The sequence below is a fragment of the Pleurodeles waltl genome, chromosome 8 (assembly GCF_031143425.1).
Source record: "Pleurodeles waltl isolate 20211129_DDA chromosome 8, aPleWal1.hap1.20221129, whole genome shotgun sequence".
NCBI classification, from domain to species: Eukaryota; Metazoa; Chordata; class Amphibia; order Caudata; family Salamandridae; genus Pleurodeles; species Pleurodeles waltl.
The window spans coordinates 1516735205-1516750450 of NC_090447.1; the positions used below are offsets into that span (position 1 = coordinate 1516735205).

At 39.8% G+C, this 15246-nt stretch overlaps 9 non-coding genes across 9 annotated transcripts; all 9 read right to left on the reverse strand.

The window, feature by feature from the left end:
- Window positions 1-1447: 1447 nt before the first annotated feature.
- Window positions 1448-1520, reverse strand: TRNAF-GAA (transfer RNA phenylalanine (anticodon GAA)). The gene has a single exon. It is a non-coding gene; the product is annotated as a tRNA-Phe (tRNA).
- A 2821-nt stretch (window positions 1521-4341) lies between these two features.
- TRNAF-GAA (transfer RNA phenylalanine (anticodon GAA)) lies at window positions 4342-4414 on the reverse strand. The gene has a single exon. It is a non-coding gene; the product is annotated as a tRNA-Phe (tRNA).
- Window positions 4415-5489: 1075 nt separating this feature from the next.
- TRNAF-GAA (transfer RNA phenylalanine (anticodon GAA)) lies at window positions 5490-5562 on the reverse strand. Its single transcript has one exon. It is a non-coding gene; the product is annotated as a tRNA-Phe (tRNA).
- A 494-nt stretch (window positions 5563-6056) lies between these two features.
- TRNAF-GAA (transfer RNA phenylalanine (anticodon GAA)) lies at window positions 6057-6129 on the reverse strand. Its single transcript has one exon. It is a non-coding gene; the product is annotated as a tRNA-Phe (tRNA).
- Window positions 6130-8369: 2240 nt separating this feature from the next.
- TRNAF-GAA (transfer RNA phenylalanine (anticodon GAA)) lies at window positions 8370-8442 on the reverse strand. Its single transcript has one exon. It is a non-coding gene; the product is annotated as a tRNA-Phe (tRNA).
- Window positions 8443-8936: 494 nt separating this feature from the next.
- On the reverse strand, window positions 8937-9009 carry TRNAF-GAA (transfer RNA phenylalanine (anticodon GAA)). Its single transcript has one exon. It is a non-coding gene; the product is annotated as a tRNA-Phe (tRNA).
- A 1075-nt stretch (window positions 9010-10084) lies between these two features.
- TRNAF-GAA (transfer RNA phenylalanine (anticodon GAA)) lies at window positions 10085-10157 on the reverse strand. Its single transcript has one exon. It is a non-coding gene; the product is annotated as a tRNA-Phe (tRNA).
- Window positions 10158-11830: 1673 nt separating this feature from the next.
- TRNAF-GAA (transfer RNA phenylalanine (anticodon GAA)) lies at window positions 11831-11903 on the reverse strand. The gene has a single exon. It is a non-coding gene; the product is annotated as a tRNA-Phe (tRNA).
- Window positions 11904-14698: 2795 nt separating this feature from the next.
- TRNAF-GAA (transfer RNA phenylalanine (anticodon GAA)) lies at window positions 14699-14771 on the reverse strand. The gene has a single exon. It is a non-coding gene; the product is annotated as a tRNA-Phe (tRNA).
- Between the last annotated feature and the right edge of the window lie 475 nt (window positions 14772-15246).

Consider the following 15246-nt stretch of genomic DNA (forward strand, 5'->3'; position numbering starts at 1 on the left):
GAAATGTGTGGCATGACCAAGCAAGCTATATCATCTGACAGTTTGGCTCATGGGAAAATGGAAGATGACGCCGGCTAGGGTTTACATTAAAATCAAGATAGAAACGGGAAATAATGGAAGTCAAAGCTGAAGGCAAGAGAGGTGGAAGCCATTTTGAAAGGAAGATAGAAAATAAGTTCTCTTTTGTACCGATGGCATGTCGATCAGGTTGATGCAAGTTTTTATCAATGAAATAAAATGTCCCTTGAGAGTGACTCCAAGAAAGAAACATGCCTAACAAGCTGAGTGCTTGGTCTTTGGCACAACCCAGGATTGAACCAAGGACCTTTTTTATCTTTAGTCTAACATTATCCTAACTGAGATATTTTAGCCAGGTGTCATGAAAAGCTTTCCGTATCATTTTTAATCATTGTAGACAAGACACAGAAGTCTAAATCATTCACTGTGAGGGTACAGCTATGTCTTAAACTTTGTTGTATCCTTCTCCAGTTAACTGGGTGTAATTAGGGAATTTGTTTTTTATTCTGCAAGCTAGGTATTTCTTTTTTTCTAAACTCTAAATAGGCTAGCAATCTAATGCACAGAAATGTGTGGCATGAGTAAGCAAGCTATTTCATCCGACACTTTGGTTCAAGGGAAGATGGAGACTGATGCAGACTGCGGGTTACCTAAAAATCAAGATAGAAACAGTAAATAATGGAAGTCAAAGCTGAAGGCAAGAGAGGTGGAATCCATTTTGAAAGGAAGATAGAAAACAAGTACTGTCTTGTACTGATGGTATGTCAATTAGGTTGATGAAAGGTTTTATCAATTAAATAAAACGTCACCAGAAGCTGAATCCAAGAAAGAAACACGCCTAAAAAGCTGTCTTCTGAGTCTTTGCCGAATCCCGGGATTGAACCAGGGACCTTTAGATCTTCAGTCTAACGCTCTCCCAACTGAGCTATTTCGGCCAGTTATTTCACAGCTCCCTCCGTTTTCTTCTTAATCATTGTAGACAAGACATACACCTCCAAATCATTCACTTTGATGGTACAGCTATGTCTTAAACTTCCGGTATCCTTCTGCAGCTAACTGGGTGCATTTACTCATTTACTTTTTTGGTGCGCAACCTAGGTACTTCTTTTATTCCAAACTCTTAATAGGCACACAAATGTGTGGGATGAGTAAGCAAGCTATATCATCTGACAGCTTGGTTCATGGGAAAATAGAAGATGATGCAGCCTAAGCTTTACATTAAAATCAAGATACAAACTGGAAATAATGGAAGTCAAAGCTGAAGGCAACAGAGGTGGAAGCCATTTTGAAAGGAAGATAGAACGCAAGTGCTGTGCTCTACTGATGGTATGTCGATCAGGTTATTGAAAGGTTTCATCTATGAACTAAAATGTCTACTGAAGCTGACTCCAAGAGAGAACTACACCTAATTAGCTAGGTGCTCAGTCCTTGCCGAAACCCGGGATTGAACCAGGGACCTTTAGATCTTCAGTCTAACGCTCTCCCAACTGAGCTATTTCGGCCAGTTGTCAGAGAATACCTTCCTGATGATTCTTAATCATTGTAGGCAACAAGTGGGCATCTGATCAATCACTAGGAGGGTACATCTATGTGTTAAAGTATGCTGTATCCTTCTGCAGCTAACTGGGCACAATTAGTCAATTTATTTTTTATTGCGCAAGCTAGGTATTTCTTTTTTTCTAAACGCTAAATAGGCTAGCAATCTAATACACAGAAATGTGTGGCATGAGGAAGCAAGCTATATCATCTGACACTTTGGTCCAAGGTTAGATGGAAAATGATGCAGGCTACAGTTTACCCTAAAATCGAGATAGAAACGGCAAATAATCGAAGTCAAAGCTGAAGGCAAGAGAGGTGGAAACCATTTTCAAAGGAAGATAGAAAACACGTACTGTCTTGTACTGATGGTATGTCAATTAGGTTGATGAAAGGTTTTATCAATTAAATAAAACGTCACCAGAAGCTGAATCCAAGAAAGAAACACGCCTAACAAGCTGCCTTCTGAGTCTTTGTCGAAACCCGGGATTGAACCAGGGACCTTTAGATCTTCAGTCTAACACTCTCCCAACTGAGCTATTTCGGCCAGTTATTTCACAGGTCCCTCCGTTTTCTTCTTAATCATTGTAGACAAGACATACACCTCGAAATCATTCACTTTGAGGGTACAGCTATGTCTTAAACTTCCGGTATCCTTCTGCAGCTAACTGGGTGCATTTACTCATTTACTTTTTTGGTGCGCAACCTAGGTACTTCTTTTATTCCAAACTCTGAATAGGCACACAAATGTGTGGGCTGAGTAAGCAAGCTATATCATCTGACAGCTTGGTTCATGGGAAAATAGAAGATGATGCAGCCTAAGCTTTACATTAAAATCAAGATAGAAACTGGAAATAATGGAAGTCAAAGCTGAAGGCAAGAGAGGTGGAAGCCATTTTCAAAGGAAGATAGAACGCAAGTGCTGTGCTCTACTGATGGTATGTCGATCAGGTTATTGAAAGGTTTCATCTATGAACTAAAATGTCTACTGAAGCTGACTCCAAGAGAGAACTACACCTAATTAGCTAGGTGCTCAGTCCTAGCCAAAACCCATGTTTGAACCAGGGACCTTTAGATCTTCAGTCTAACGCTCTCCCAACTGAGCTATTTCGGCCAGTTGTCAAAGAATACCTTCCTGATGATTCTTAATCATTGTAGGCAACAAGTGGGCATCTGATCAATCACTAGGAGGGTACATCTATGTGTTAAAGTATGCTGTATCCTTCTGCAGCTAACTGGGCACAATTAGTCAATTTATTTTTTATTGCGCAAGCTAGGTATTTCTTTTTTTCTAAACGCTAAATAGGCTAGCAATCTAATACACAGAAATGTGTGGCATGAGGAAGCAAGCTATATCATCTGACACTTTGGTCCAAGGTTAGATGGAAAATGATGCAGGCTACAGTTTACCCTAAAATCGAGATAGAAACGGGAAATAATGGAAGTCAAAGCTGAAGGCAAGAGAGGTGGAATCCATTTTCAAAGGAAGATAGAAAACACGTACTGTCTTGTACTGATGGTATGTCAATTAGGTTGATGAAAGGTTTTATTAATTAAATAAAACGTCACCGGAAGCTGACTCCAAAAAAGAAACTTGCCTGACGAACTAGCTGCTCAGTCTTTGACCAAACCAAGAATTTAACCAGGGACCCTTAGATCTAAAGTTTGACGTCCTCGCAACTGAGCTCTTTCAGCCCGTTTTTTCACAGTGCCTTCCTTATTATTATTAATCATTGTAGACAAGAAATATAAGTCGCAATCATTCACTGTGAGGGTACAGCTATGTGTTACACTTTGCTGTATCCTTCTGTAGCTAACTGGGGGCAATTACTCCTTTACTTTTTTGCTACGCGAGCTAGGTACTTCTTTTTTTCTAAACTCTGAATAGGCTACCACTCTCATAAACAGAAATGTGTGGCATGACTAAGCAAGCTATATCATCTGACAGTTTGGCTCATGGGAAAATGGAAGATGACGCCGCCTACGGTTTACATCAAAATCAAGATAGAAACGGGAAATAATGGAAGTCAAAGCTGAAGGCAAGAGAGGTGGAAGCCATTTTGAAAGGAAGATAGAAAATAAGTGCTCTTTTGTACCGATGGCATGTCGATCAGGTTGATGCAAGTTTTTATCAATGAAATAAAATGTCACTTGAGAGTGACTCCAAGAAAGAAACATGCCTAACAAGCTGAGTGCTTGGTCTTTGGCACAACCCAGGATTGGACCAAGGACCTTTTTTATCTTTAGTCTAACATTCTCCCAACTGAGATATTTTAGCCAGGTGTCATGAAAAGCTTTCCGTATCATTTTTAATCATTGTAGACAAGACACAGAAGTCTAAATCATTCACTGTGAGGGTACAGCTATGTCTTAAACTTTGCTGTATCCTTCTCCAGTTAACTGGGTGTAATTAGGGAATTCGTTTTTTATTGTGCAAGCTAGGTATTTCTTTTTTTCTAAACTCTAAATAGGCTAGCAATCTAATGCACAGAAATGTGTGGCATGAGTAAGCAAGCTATTTCATCCGACACTTTGGTTCAAGGGAAGATGGAGACTGATGCAGACTGCGGGTTAACTAAAAATCAAGACAGAAACAGTAAATAATGGAAGTCAAAGCTGAAGGCAAGAGAGGTGGAATCCATTTTGAAAGGAAGATAGAAAACAAGTACTGTCTTGTACTGATGGTATGTCAATTAGGTTGATGAAAGATTTTATCAATTAAATAAAACGTCACCAGAAGCTGAATCCAAGAAAGAAACACGCCTAACAAGCTGTCTTCTGAGTCTTTGCCGAAACCCGGGATTGAACCAGGGACCTTTAGATCTTCAGTCTAACGCTCTCCCAACTGAGCTATTTCGGCCACTTATTTCACAGGTCCCTCCGTATTCTTCTTAATCATTGTAGACAAGACATACACCTCGAAATCATTCACTTTGAGGGTACAGCTATGTCTTAAACTTCCGGTATCCTTCTGCAGCTAACTGGGTGCAATTACTCATTTACTTTTTTGGTGCGCAACCTAGGTACTTCTTTTATTCCAAACTCTGAATAGGCACTCAAATGTGTGGGATGAGTAAGCAAGCTATATCATCTGACAGCTTGGTTCATGGGAAAATGGAAGATGATGCAGCCTAAGCTTTACATTAAAATCAAGATAGAAACTGGAAATAATGGAAGTCAAAGCTGAAGGCAAGAGAGGTGGAAGCCATTTTGAAAGGAAGATAGAACGCAAGTGCTGTGCTCTACTGATGGTATGTCGAACAGGTTATTAAAAGGTTTCATCTATGAACTAAAATGTCTACTGAAGCTGACTCCAAGAGAGAACTACACCTAATTAGCTAGGTGCTCAGTCCTTGCCAAAACCCGGGATTGAACCAGAGAGCTTTAGATCTTCAGTTTAACGCTCTCCCAAATTAGCTATTTCGGCCAGTTGTCAGAGAATACCTTCCTGATGATTCTTAATCATTGCAGGCAACAAGTGGGCATCTGATCAATCACTAGGAGGGTACATCTATGTGTTAAAGTATGCTGTATCCTTCTGCAGCTAACTGGGCACAATTAGTCAATTTATTTTTTATTGCGCAAGCTAGGTATTTCTTTTTTTCTAAACGCTAAATAGGCTAGCAATCTAATACACAGAAATGTGTGGCATGAGGAAGCAAGCTATATCATCTGACACTTTGGTCCAAGGTTAGATGGAAAATGATGCAGGCTACAGTTTACCCTAAAATCGAGATAGAAACGGCAAATAATGGAAGTCAAAGCTGAAGGCAAGAGAGGTGGAATCCATTTTGAAAAGAAGTTAGAAAACAAGTACTGTCTTGTACTGATGGTATGTCAATTAGGTTGATGAAAGGTTTTATTAATTAAATAAAACGTCCCCGGAAGCTGACTCCAAGAAAGAAACACGCCTAACAAGCTGTCTTCTGAGTCTTTGCCGAAACCCGGGATTGAACCAGGGACCTTTAGATCTTCAGTCTAACGCTCTCCCAACTGAGCTATTTCGGCCACTTATTGCGCAGGTCCCTCCGTATTTTTCTTAATCATTGTAGACAAGACATACACCCCGAAATCATTCACTTTGAGGGTACAGCTATGTCTTAAACTTCCGGTATCCTTCTGCAGCTAACTGGGTGCAATTACTCATTTACTTTTTTGGTGCGCAACCTAGGTACTTCTTTTATTCCAAACTCTGAATAGGCACACAAATGTGTGGGATGAGTAAGCAAGCTATATCATCTGACAGCTTGGTTCATGGGAAAATGGAAGATGATGCAGCCTAAGCTTTAAATTAAAATCAAGATAGAAACTGGAAATAATGGAAGTCAAAGCTGAAGGCAACAGAGGTGGAAGCCATTTTGAAAGGAAGATAGAACGCAAGTGCTGTGCTCTACTGATGGTATGTTGATCAGGTTATTAAAAGGTTTCATCTATGAACTAAAATGTCTACTGAAGCTGACTCCAAGAGAGAACTACACCTAATTAGCTAGGTGCTCAGTCCTTGCCAAAACCCGGGATTGAACCAGGGACCTTTAGATCTTCAATCTAACGCTCTCCCAACTGAGCTATTTCGGCCACTTATTTCACAGGTCCCTCCGTATTCTTCTTAATCATTGTAGACAAGACATACACCTCGAAATCATTCACTTTGAGGGTACAGCTATGTCTTAAACTTCCGGTATCCTTCTGCAGCTAACTGGGTGCAATTACTCATTTACTTTTTTGGTGCGCAACCTAGGTACTTCTTTTATTCCAAACTCTGAATAGGCACACAAATGTGTGGGATGAGTAAGCAAGCTATATCATCTGACAGCTTGGTTCATGGGAAAATGTAAGATGATGCAGCCTAAGGTTTACATTAAAATCAAGATAGAAACTGGAAATAATGGAAGTCAAAGCTGAAGGCAAGAGAGGTGGAAGCCATTTTGAAAGGAAGATAGAACGCAAGTGCTGTGCTCTACTGATGGTATGTCGAACAGGTTATTAAAAGGTTTCATCTATGAACTAAAATGTCTACTGAAGCTGACTCCAAGAGAGAACTACACCTAATTAGCTAGGTGCTCAGTCCTTGCCAAAACCCGGGATTGAACCAGAGAGCTTTAGATCTTCAGTTTAACGCTCTCCCAAATGAGCTATTTCGGCCAGTTGTCAGAGAATACCTTCCTGATGATTCTTAATCATTGTAGGCAACAAGTGGGCATCTGATCAATCACTAGGAGGGTACATCTATGTGTTAAAGTATGCTGTATCCTTCTGCAGCTAACTGGGCACAATTAGTCAATTTATTTTTTATTGCGCAAGCTAGGTATTTCTTTTTTTCTAAACGCTAAATAGGCTAGCAATCTAATACACAGAAATGTGTGGCATGAGGAAGCAAGCTATATCATCTGACACTTTGGTCCAAGGTTAGATGGAAAATGATGCAGGCTACAGTTTACCCTAAAATCGAGATAGAAACGGCAAATAATGGAAGTCAAAGCTGAAGGCAAGAGAGGTGGAATCCATTTTCAAAGAAAGATAGAAAACACGTACTGTCTTGTACTGATGGTATGTCAATTAGGTTGATGAAAGGTTTTATTAATTAAATAAAACGTCACCGGAAGCTGACTCCAAAAAAGAAACTTGCCTGACGAACTAGCTGCTCAGTCTTTGACCAAACCAAGGATTTAACCAGGGACCCTTAGATCTAAAGTTTGACGTCCTCGCAACTGAGCTCTTTCAGCCCGTTTTTTCACAGTGCCTTCCTTATTATTGTTAATCATTGTAGACAAGAAATATAAGTCGCAATCATTCACTGTGAGAGTACAGCTATGTGTTACACTTTGCTGTATCCTTCTGTAGCTAACTGGGGGCAATTACTCCTTTACTTTTTTGCTACGCGAGGTAGGTACTTCTTTTTTTCTAAACTCTGAATAGGCTACCACTCTCATAAACAGAAATGTGTGGCATGACCAAGCAAGCTATATCATCTGACAGTTTGGCTCATGGGAAAATGGAAGATGACGCCGGCTAGGGTTTACATTAAAATCAAGATAGAAACGGGAAATAATGGAAGTCAAAGCTGAAGGCAAGAGAGGTGGAAGCCATTTTGAAAGGAAGATAGAAAATAAGTTCTCTTTTGTACCGATGGCATGTCGATCAGGTTGATGCAAGTTTTTATCAATGAAATAAAATGTCCCTTGAGAGTGACTCCAAGAAAGAAACATGCCTAACAAGCTGAGTGCTTGGTCTTTGGCACAACCCAGGATTGAACCAAGGACCTTTTTTATCTTTAGTCTAACATTATCCTAACTGAGATATTTTAGCCAGGTGTCATGAAAAGCTTTCCGTATCATTTTTAATCATTGTAGACAAGACACAGAAGTCTAAATCATTCACTGTGAGGGTACAGCTATGTCTTAAACTTTGTTGTATCCTTCTCCAGTTAACTGGGTGTAATTAGGGAATTTGTTTTTTATTCTGCAAGCTAGGTATTTCTTTTTTTCTAAACTCTAAATAGGCTAGCAATCTAATGCACAGAAATGTGTGGCATGAGTAAGCAAGCTATTTCATCCGACACTTTGGTTCAAGGGAAGATGGAGACTGATGCAGACTGCGGGTTACCTAAAAATCAAGATAGAAACAGTAAATAATGGAAGTCAAAGCTGAAGGCAAGAGAGGTGGAATCCATTTTGAAAGGAAGATAGAAAACAAGTACTGTCTTGTACTGATGGTATGTCAATTAGGTTGATGAAAGGTTTTATCAATTAAATAAAACGTCACCAGAAGCTGAATCCAAGAAAGAAACACGCCTAAAAAGCTGTCTTCTGAGTCTTTGCCGAAACCCGGGATTGAACCAGGGACCTTTAGATCTTCAGTCTAACGCTCTCCCAACTGAGCTATTTCGGCCAGTTATTTCACAGCTCCCTCCGTTTTCTTCTTAATCATTGTAGACAAGACATACACCTCCAAATCATTCACTTTGATGGTACAGCTATGTCTTAAACTTCCGGTATCCTTCTGCAGCTAACTGGGTGCATTTACTCATTTACTTTTTTGGTGCGCAACCTAGGTACTTCTTTTATTCCAAACTCTGAATAGGCACACAAATGTGTGGGATGAGTAAGCAAGCTATATCATCTGACAGCTTGGTTCATGGGAAAATAGAAGATGATGCAGCCTAAGCTTTACATTAAAATCAAGATACAAACTGGAAATAATGGAAGTCAAAGCTGAAGGCAACAGAGGTGGAAGCCATTTTGAAAGGAAGATAGAACGCAAGTGCTGTGCTCTACTGATGGTATGTCGATCAGGTTATTGAAAGGTTTCATCTATGAACTAAAATGTCTACTGAAGCTGACTCCAAGAGAGAACTACACCTAATTAGCTAGGTGCTCAGTCCTTGCCGAAACCCGGGATTGAACCAGGGACCTTTAGATCTTCAGTCTAACGCTCTCCCAACTGAGCTATTTCGGCCAGTTGTCAGAGAATACCTTCCTGATGATTCTTAATCATTGTAGGCAACAAGTGGGCATCTGATCAATCACTAGGAGGGTACATCTATGTGTTAAAGTATGCTGTATCCTTCTGCAGCTAACTGGGCACAATTAGTCAATTTATTTTTTATTGCGCAAGCTAGGTATTTCTTTTTTTCTAAACGCTAAATAGGCTAGCAATCTAATACACAGAAATGTGTGGCATGAGGAAGCAAGCTATATCATCTGACACTTTGGTCCAAGGTTAGATGGAAAATGATGCAGGCTACAGTTTACCCTAAAATCGAGATAGAAACGGCAAATAATCGAAGTCAAAGCTGAAGGCAAGAGAGGTGGAAACCATTTTCAAAGGAAGATAGAAAACACGTACTGTCTTGTACTGATGGTATGTCAATTAGGTTGATGAAAGGTTTTATCAATTAAATAAAACGTCACCAGAAGCTGAATCCAAGAAAGAAACACGCCTAACAAGCTGCCTTCTGAGTCTTTGTCGAAACCCGGGATTGAACCAGGGACCTTTAGATCTTCAGTCTAACACTCTCCCAACTGAGCTATTTCGGCCAGTTATTTCACAGGTCCCTCCGTTTTCTTCTTAATCATTGTAGACAAGACATACACCTCGAAATCATTCACTTTGAGGGTACAGCTATGTCTTAAACTTCCGGTATCCTTCTGCAGCTAACTGGGTGCAATTACTCATTTACTTTTTTGGTGCGCAACCTAGGTACTTCTTTTATTCCAAACTCTGAATAGGCACACAAATGTGTGGGATGAGTAAGCAAGCTATATCATCTGACAGCTTGGTTCATGGGAAAATAGAAGATGATGCAGCCTAAGCTTTACATTAAAATCAAGATAGAAACTGGAAATAATGGAAGTCAAAGCTGAAGGCAAGAGAGGTGGAAGCCATTTTCAAAGGAAGATAGAACGCAAGTGCTGTGCTCTACTGATGGTATGTCGATCAGGTTATTGAAAGGTTTCATCTATGAACTAAAATGTCTACTGAAGCTGACTCCAAGAGAGAACTACACCTAATTAGCTAGGTGCTCAGTCCTTGCCAAAACCCGGGATTGAACCAGGGACCTTTAGATCTTCAGTCTAACGCTCTCCCAACTGAGCTATTTCGGCCAGTTGTCAAAGAATACCTTCCTGATGATTCTTAATCATTGTAGGCAACAAGTGGGCATCTGATCAATCACTAGGAGGGTACATCTATGTGTTAAAGTATGCTGTATCCTTCTGCAGCTAACTGGGCACAATTAGTCAATTTATTTTTTATTGCGCAAGCTAGGTATTTCTTTTTTTCTAAACGCTAAATAGGCTAGCAATCTAATACACAGAAATGTGTGGCATGAGGAAGCAAGCTATATCATCTGACACTTTGGTCCAAGGTTAGATGGAAAATGATGCAGGCTACAGTTTACCCTAAAATCGAGATAGAAACGGGAAATAATGGAAGTCAAAGCTGAAGGCAAGAGAGGTGGAATCCATTTTCAAAGGAAGATAGAAAACACGTACTGTCTTGTACTGATGGTATGTCAATTAGGTTGATGAAAGGTTTTATTAATTAAATAAAACGTCACCGGAAGCTGACTCCAAAAAAGAAACTTGCCTGACGAACTAGCTGCTCAGTCTTTGACCAAACCAAGAATTTAACCAGGGACCCTTAGATCTAAAGTTTGACGTCCTCGCAACTGAGCTCTTTCAGCCCGTTTTTTCACAGTGCCTTCCTTATTATTATTAATCATTGTAGACAAGAAATATAAGTCGCAATCATTCACTGTGAGGGTACAGCTATGTGTTACACTTTGCTGTATCCTTCTGTAGCTAACTGGGGGCAATTACTCCTTTACTTTTTTGCTACGCGAGCTAGGTACTTCTTTTTTTCTAAACTCTGAATAGGCTACCACTCTCATAAACAGAAATGTGTGGCATGACTAAGCAAGCTATATCATCTGACAGTTTGGCTCATGGGAAAATGGAAGATGACGCCGCCTACGGTTTACATCAAAATCAAGATAGAAACGGGAAATAATGGAAGTCAAAGCTGAAGGCAAGAGAGGTGGAAGCCATTTTGAAAGGAAGATAGAAAATAAGTGCTCTTTTGTACCGATGGCATGTCGATCAGGTTGATGCAAGTTTTTATCAATGAAATAAAATGTCACTTGAGAGTGACTCCAAGAAAGAAACATGCCTAACAAGCTGAGTGCTTGGTCTTTGGCACAACCCAGGATTGGACCAAGGACCTTTTTTATCTTTAGTCTAACATTCTCCCAACTGAGATATTTTAGCCAGGTGTCATGAAAAGCTTTCCGTATCATTTTTAATCATTGTAGACAAGACACAGAAGTCTAAATCATTCACTGTGAGGGTACAGCTATGTCTTAAACTTTGCTGTATCCTTCTCCAGTTAACTGGGTGTAATTAGGGAATTCGTTTTTTATTGTGCAAGCTAGGTATTTCTTTTTTTCTAAACTCTAAATAGGCTAGCAATCTAATGCACAGAAATGTGTGGCATGAGTAAGCAAGCTATTTCATCCGACACTTTGGTTCAAGGGAAGATGGAGACTGATGCAGACTGCGGGTTACCTAAAAATCAAGACAGAAACAGTAAATAATGGAAGTCAAAGCTGAAGGCAAGAGAGGTGGAATCCATTTTGAAAGGAAGATAGAAAACAAGTACTGTCTTGTACTGATGGTATGTCAATTAGGTCGATGAAAGGTTTTATCAATTAAATAAAACGTCACCAGAAGCTGAATCCAAGAAAGAAACACGCCTAACAAGCTGTCTTCTGAGTCTTTGCCGAAACCCGGGATTGAACCAGGGACCTTTAGATCTTCAGTCTAACGCTCTCCCAACTGAGCTATTTCGGCCACTTATTTCACAGGTCCCTCCGTATTCTTCTTAATCATTGTAGACAAGACATACACCTCGAAATCATTCACTTTGAGGGTACAGCTATGTCTTAAACTTCCGGTATCCTTCTGCAGCTAACTGGGTGCAATTACTCATTTACTTTTTTGGTGCGCAACCTAGGTACTTCTTTTATTCCAAACTCTGAATAGGTACACAAATGTGTGGGATGAGTAAGCAAGCTATATCATCTGACAGCTTGGTTCATGGGAAAATGGAAGATGATGCAGCCTAAGCTTTACATTAAAATCAAGATAGAAACTGGAAATAATGGAAGTCAAAGCTGAAGGCAAGAGAGGTGGAAGCCATTTTGAAAGGAAGATAGAACGCAAGTGCTGTGCTCTACTGATGGTATGTCGAACAGGTTATTAAAAGGTTTCATCTATGAACTAAAATGTCTACTGAAGCTGACTCCAAGAGAGAACTACACCTAATTAGCTAGGTGCTCAGTCCTTGCCAAAACCCGGGATTGAACCAGAGAGCTTTAGATCTTCAGTTTAACGCTCTCCCAAATGAGCTATTTCGGCCAGTTGTCAGAGAATACCTTCCTGATGATTCTTAATCATTGCAGGCAACAAGTGGGCATCTGATCAATCACTAGGAGGGTACATCTATGTGTTAAAGTATGCTGTATCCTTCTGCAGCTAACTGGGCACAATTAGTCAATTTATTTTTTATTGCGCAAGCTAGGTATTTCTTTTTTTCTAAACGCTAAATAGGCTAGCAATCTAATACACAGAAATGTGTGGCATGAGGAAGCAAGCTATATCATCTGACACTTTGGTCCAAGGTTAGATGGAAAATGATGCAGGCTACAGTTTACCCTAAAATCGAGATAGAAACGGCAAATAATGGAAGTCAAAGCTGAAGGCAAGAGAGGTGGAATCCATTTTCAAAGAAAGATAGAAAACACGTACTGTCTTGTACTGATGGTATGTCAATTAGGTTGATGAAAGGTTTTATCAATTAAATAAAACGTCACCAGAAGCTGACTCCAAAAAAGAAACTTGCCTGACGAACTAGCTGCTCAGTCTTTGACCAAACCAAGGATTTAACCAGGGACCCTTAGATCTAAAGTTTGACGTCCTCGCAACTGAGCTCTTTCAGCCCGTTTTTTCACAGTGCCTTCCTTATTATTGTTAATCATTGTAGACAAGAAATATAAGTCGCAATCATTCACTGTGAGGGTACAGCTATGTGTTACACTTTGCTGTATCCTTCTGTAGCTAACTGGGGGCAATTACTCCTTTACTTTTTTGCTACGCGAGGTAGGTACTTCTTTTTTTCTAAACTCTGAATAGGCTACCACTCTCATAAACAGAAATGTGTGGCATGACCAAGCAAGCTATATCATTTGACAGTTTGGCTCATGGGAAAATGGAAGATGACGCCGGCTACGGTTTACATTAAAATCAAGATAGAAACGGGAAATAATGGAAGTCAAAGCTGAAGGCAAGAGAGGTGGAAGCCATTTTGAAAGGAAGATAGAAAATAAGTTCTCTTTTGTACCGATGGCATGTCGATCAGGTTGATGCAAGTTTTTATCAATGAAATAAAATGTCACTTGAGAGTGACTCCAAGAAAGAAACATGCCTAACAAGCTGAGTGCTTGGTCTTTGGCACAACCCAGGATTGAACCAAGGACCTTTTTTATCTTTAGTCTAACATTATCCTAACTGAGATATTTTAGCCAGGTGTCATGAAAAGCTTTCCGTATCATTTTTAATCATTGTAGACAAGACACAGAAGTCTAAATCATTCACTGTGAGGGTACAGCTATGTCTTAAACTTTGTTGTATCCTTCTCCAGTTAACTGGGTGTAATTAGGGAATTTGTTTTTTATTCTGCAAGCTAGGTATTTCTTTTTTTCTAAACTCTAAATAGGCTAGCAATCTAATGCACAGAAATGTGTGGCATGAGTAAGCAAGCTATTTCATCCGACACTTTGGTTCAAGGGAAGATGGAGACTGATGCAGACTGCGGGTTACCTAAAAATCAAGATAGAAACAGTAAATAATGGAAGTCAAAGCTGAAGGCAAGAGAGGTGGAATCCATTTTGAAAGGAAGATAGAAAACAAGTACTGTCTTGTACTGATGGTATGTCAATTAGGTTGATGAAAGGTTTTATCAATTAAATAAAACGTCACCAGAAGCTGAATCCAAGAAAGAAACACGCCTAAAAAGCTGTCTTCTGTGTCTTTGCCGAAACCCGGGATCTTTAGATCTTCAGTCTAACGCTCTCCCAACTGAGCTATTTCGGCCAGTTATTTCACAGCTCCCTCCGTTTTCTTCTTAATCATTGTAGACAAGACATACACCTCCAAATCATTCACTTTGATGGTACAGCTATGTCTTAAACTTCCGGTATCCTTCTGCAGCTAACTGGGTGCATTTACTCATTTACTTTTTTGGTGCGCAACCTAGGTACTTCTTTTATTCCAAACTCTGAATAGGCACACAAATGTGTGGGATGAGTAAGCAAGCTATATCATCTGACAGCTTGGTTCATGGGAAAATAGAAGATGATGCAGCCTAAGCTTTACATTAAAATCAAGATACAAACTGGAAATAATGGAAGTCAAAGCTGAAGGCAACAGAGGTGGAAGCCATTTTGAAAGGAAGATAGAACGCAAGTGCTGTGCTCTACTGATGGTATGTCGATCAGGTTATTGAAAGGTTTCATCTATGAACTAAAATGTCTACTGAAGCTGACTCCAAGAGAGAACTACACCTAATTAGCTAGGTGCTCAGTCCTTGCCGAAACCCGGGATTGAACCAGGGACCTTTAGATCTTCAGTCTAACGCTCTCCCAACTGAGCTATTTCGGCCAGTTGTCAGAGAATACCTTCCTGATGATTCTTAATCATTGTAGGCAACAAGTGGGCATCTGATCAATCACTAGGAGGGTACATCTATGTGTTAAAGTATGCTGTATCCTTCTGCAGCTAACTGGGCACAATTAGTCAATTTATTTTTTATTGCGCAAGCTAGGTATTTCTTTTTTTCTAAACGCTAAATAGGCTAGCAATCTAATACACAGAAATGTGTGGCATGAGGAAGCAAGCTATATCATCTGACACTTTGGTCCAAGGTTAGATGGAAAATGATGCAGGCTACAGTTTACCCTAAAATCGAGATAGAAACGGCAAATAATCGAAGTCAAAGCTGAAGGCAAGAGAGGTGGAAACCATTTTCAAAGGAAGATAGAAAACACGTACTGTCTTGTACTGATGGTATGTCAATTAGGTTGATGAAAGGTTTTATCAATTAAATAAAACGTCACCAGAAGCTGAATCCAAGAAA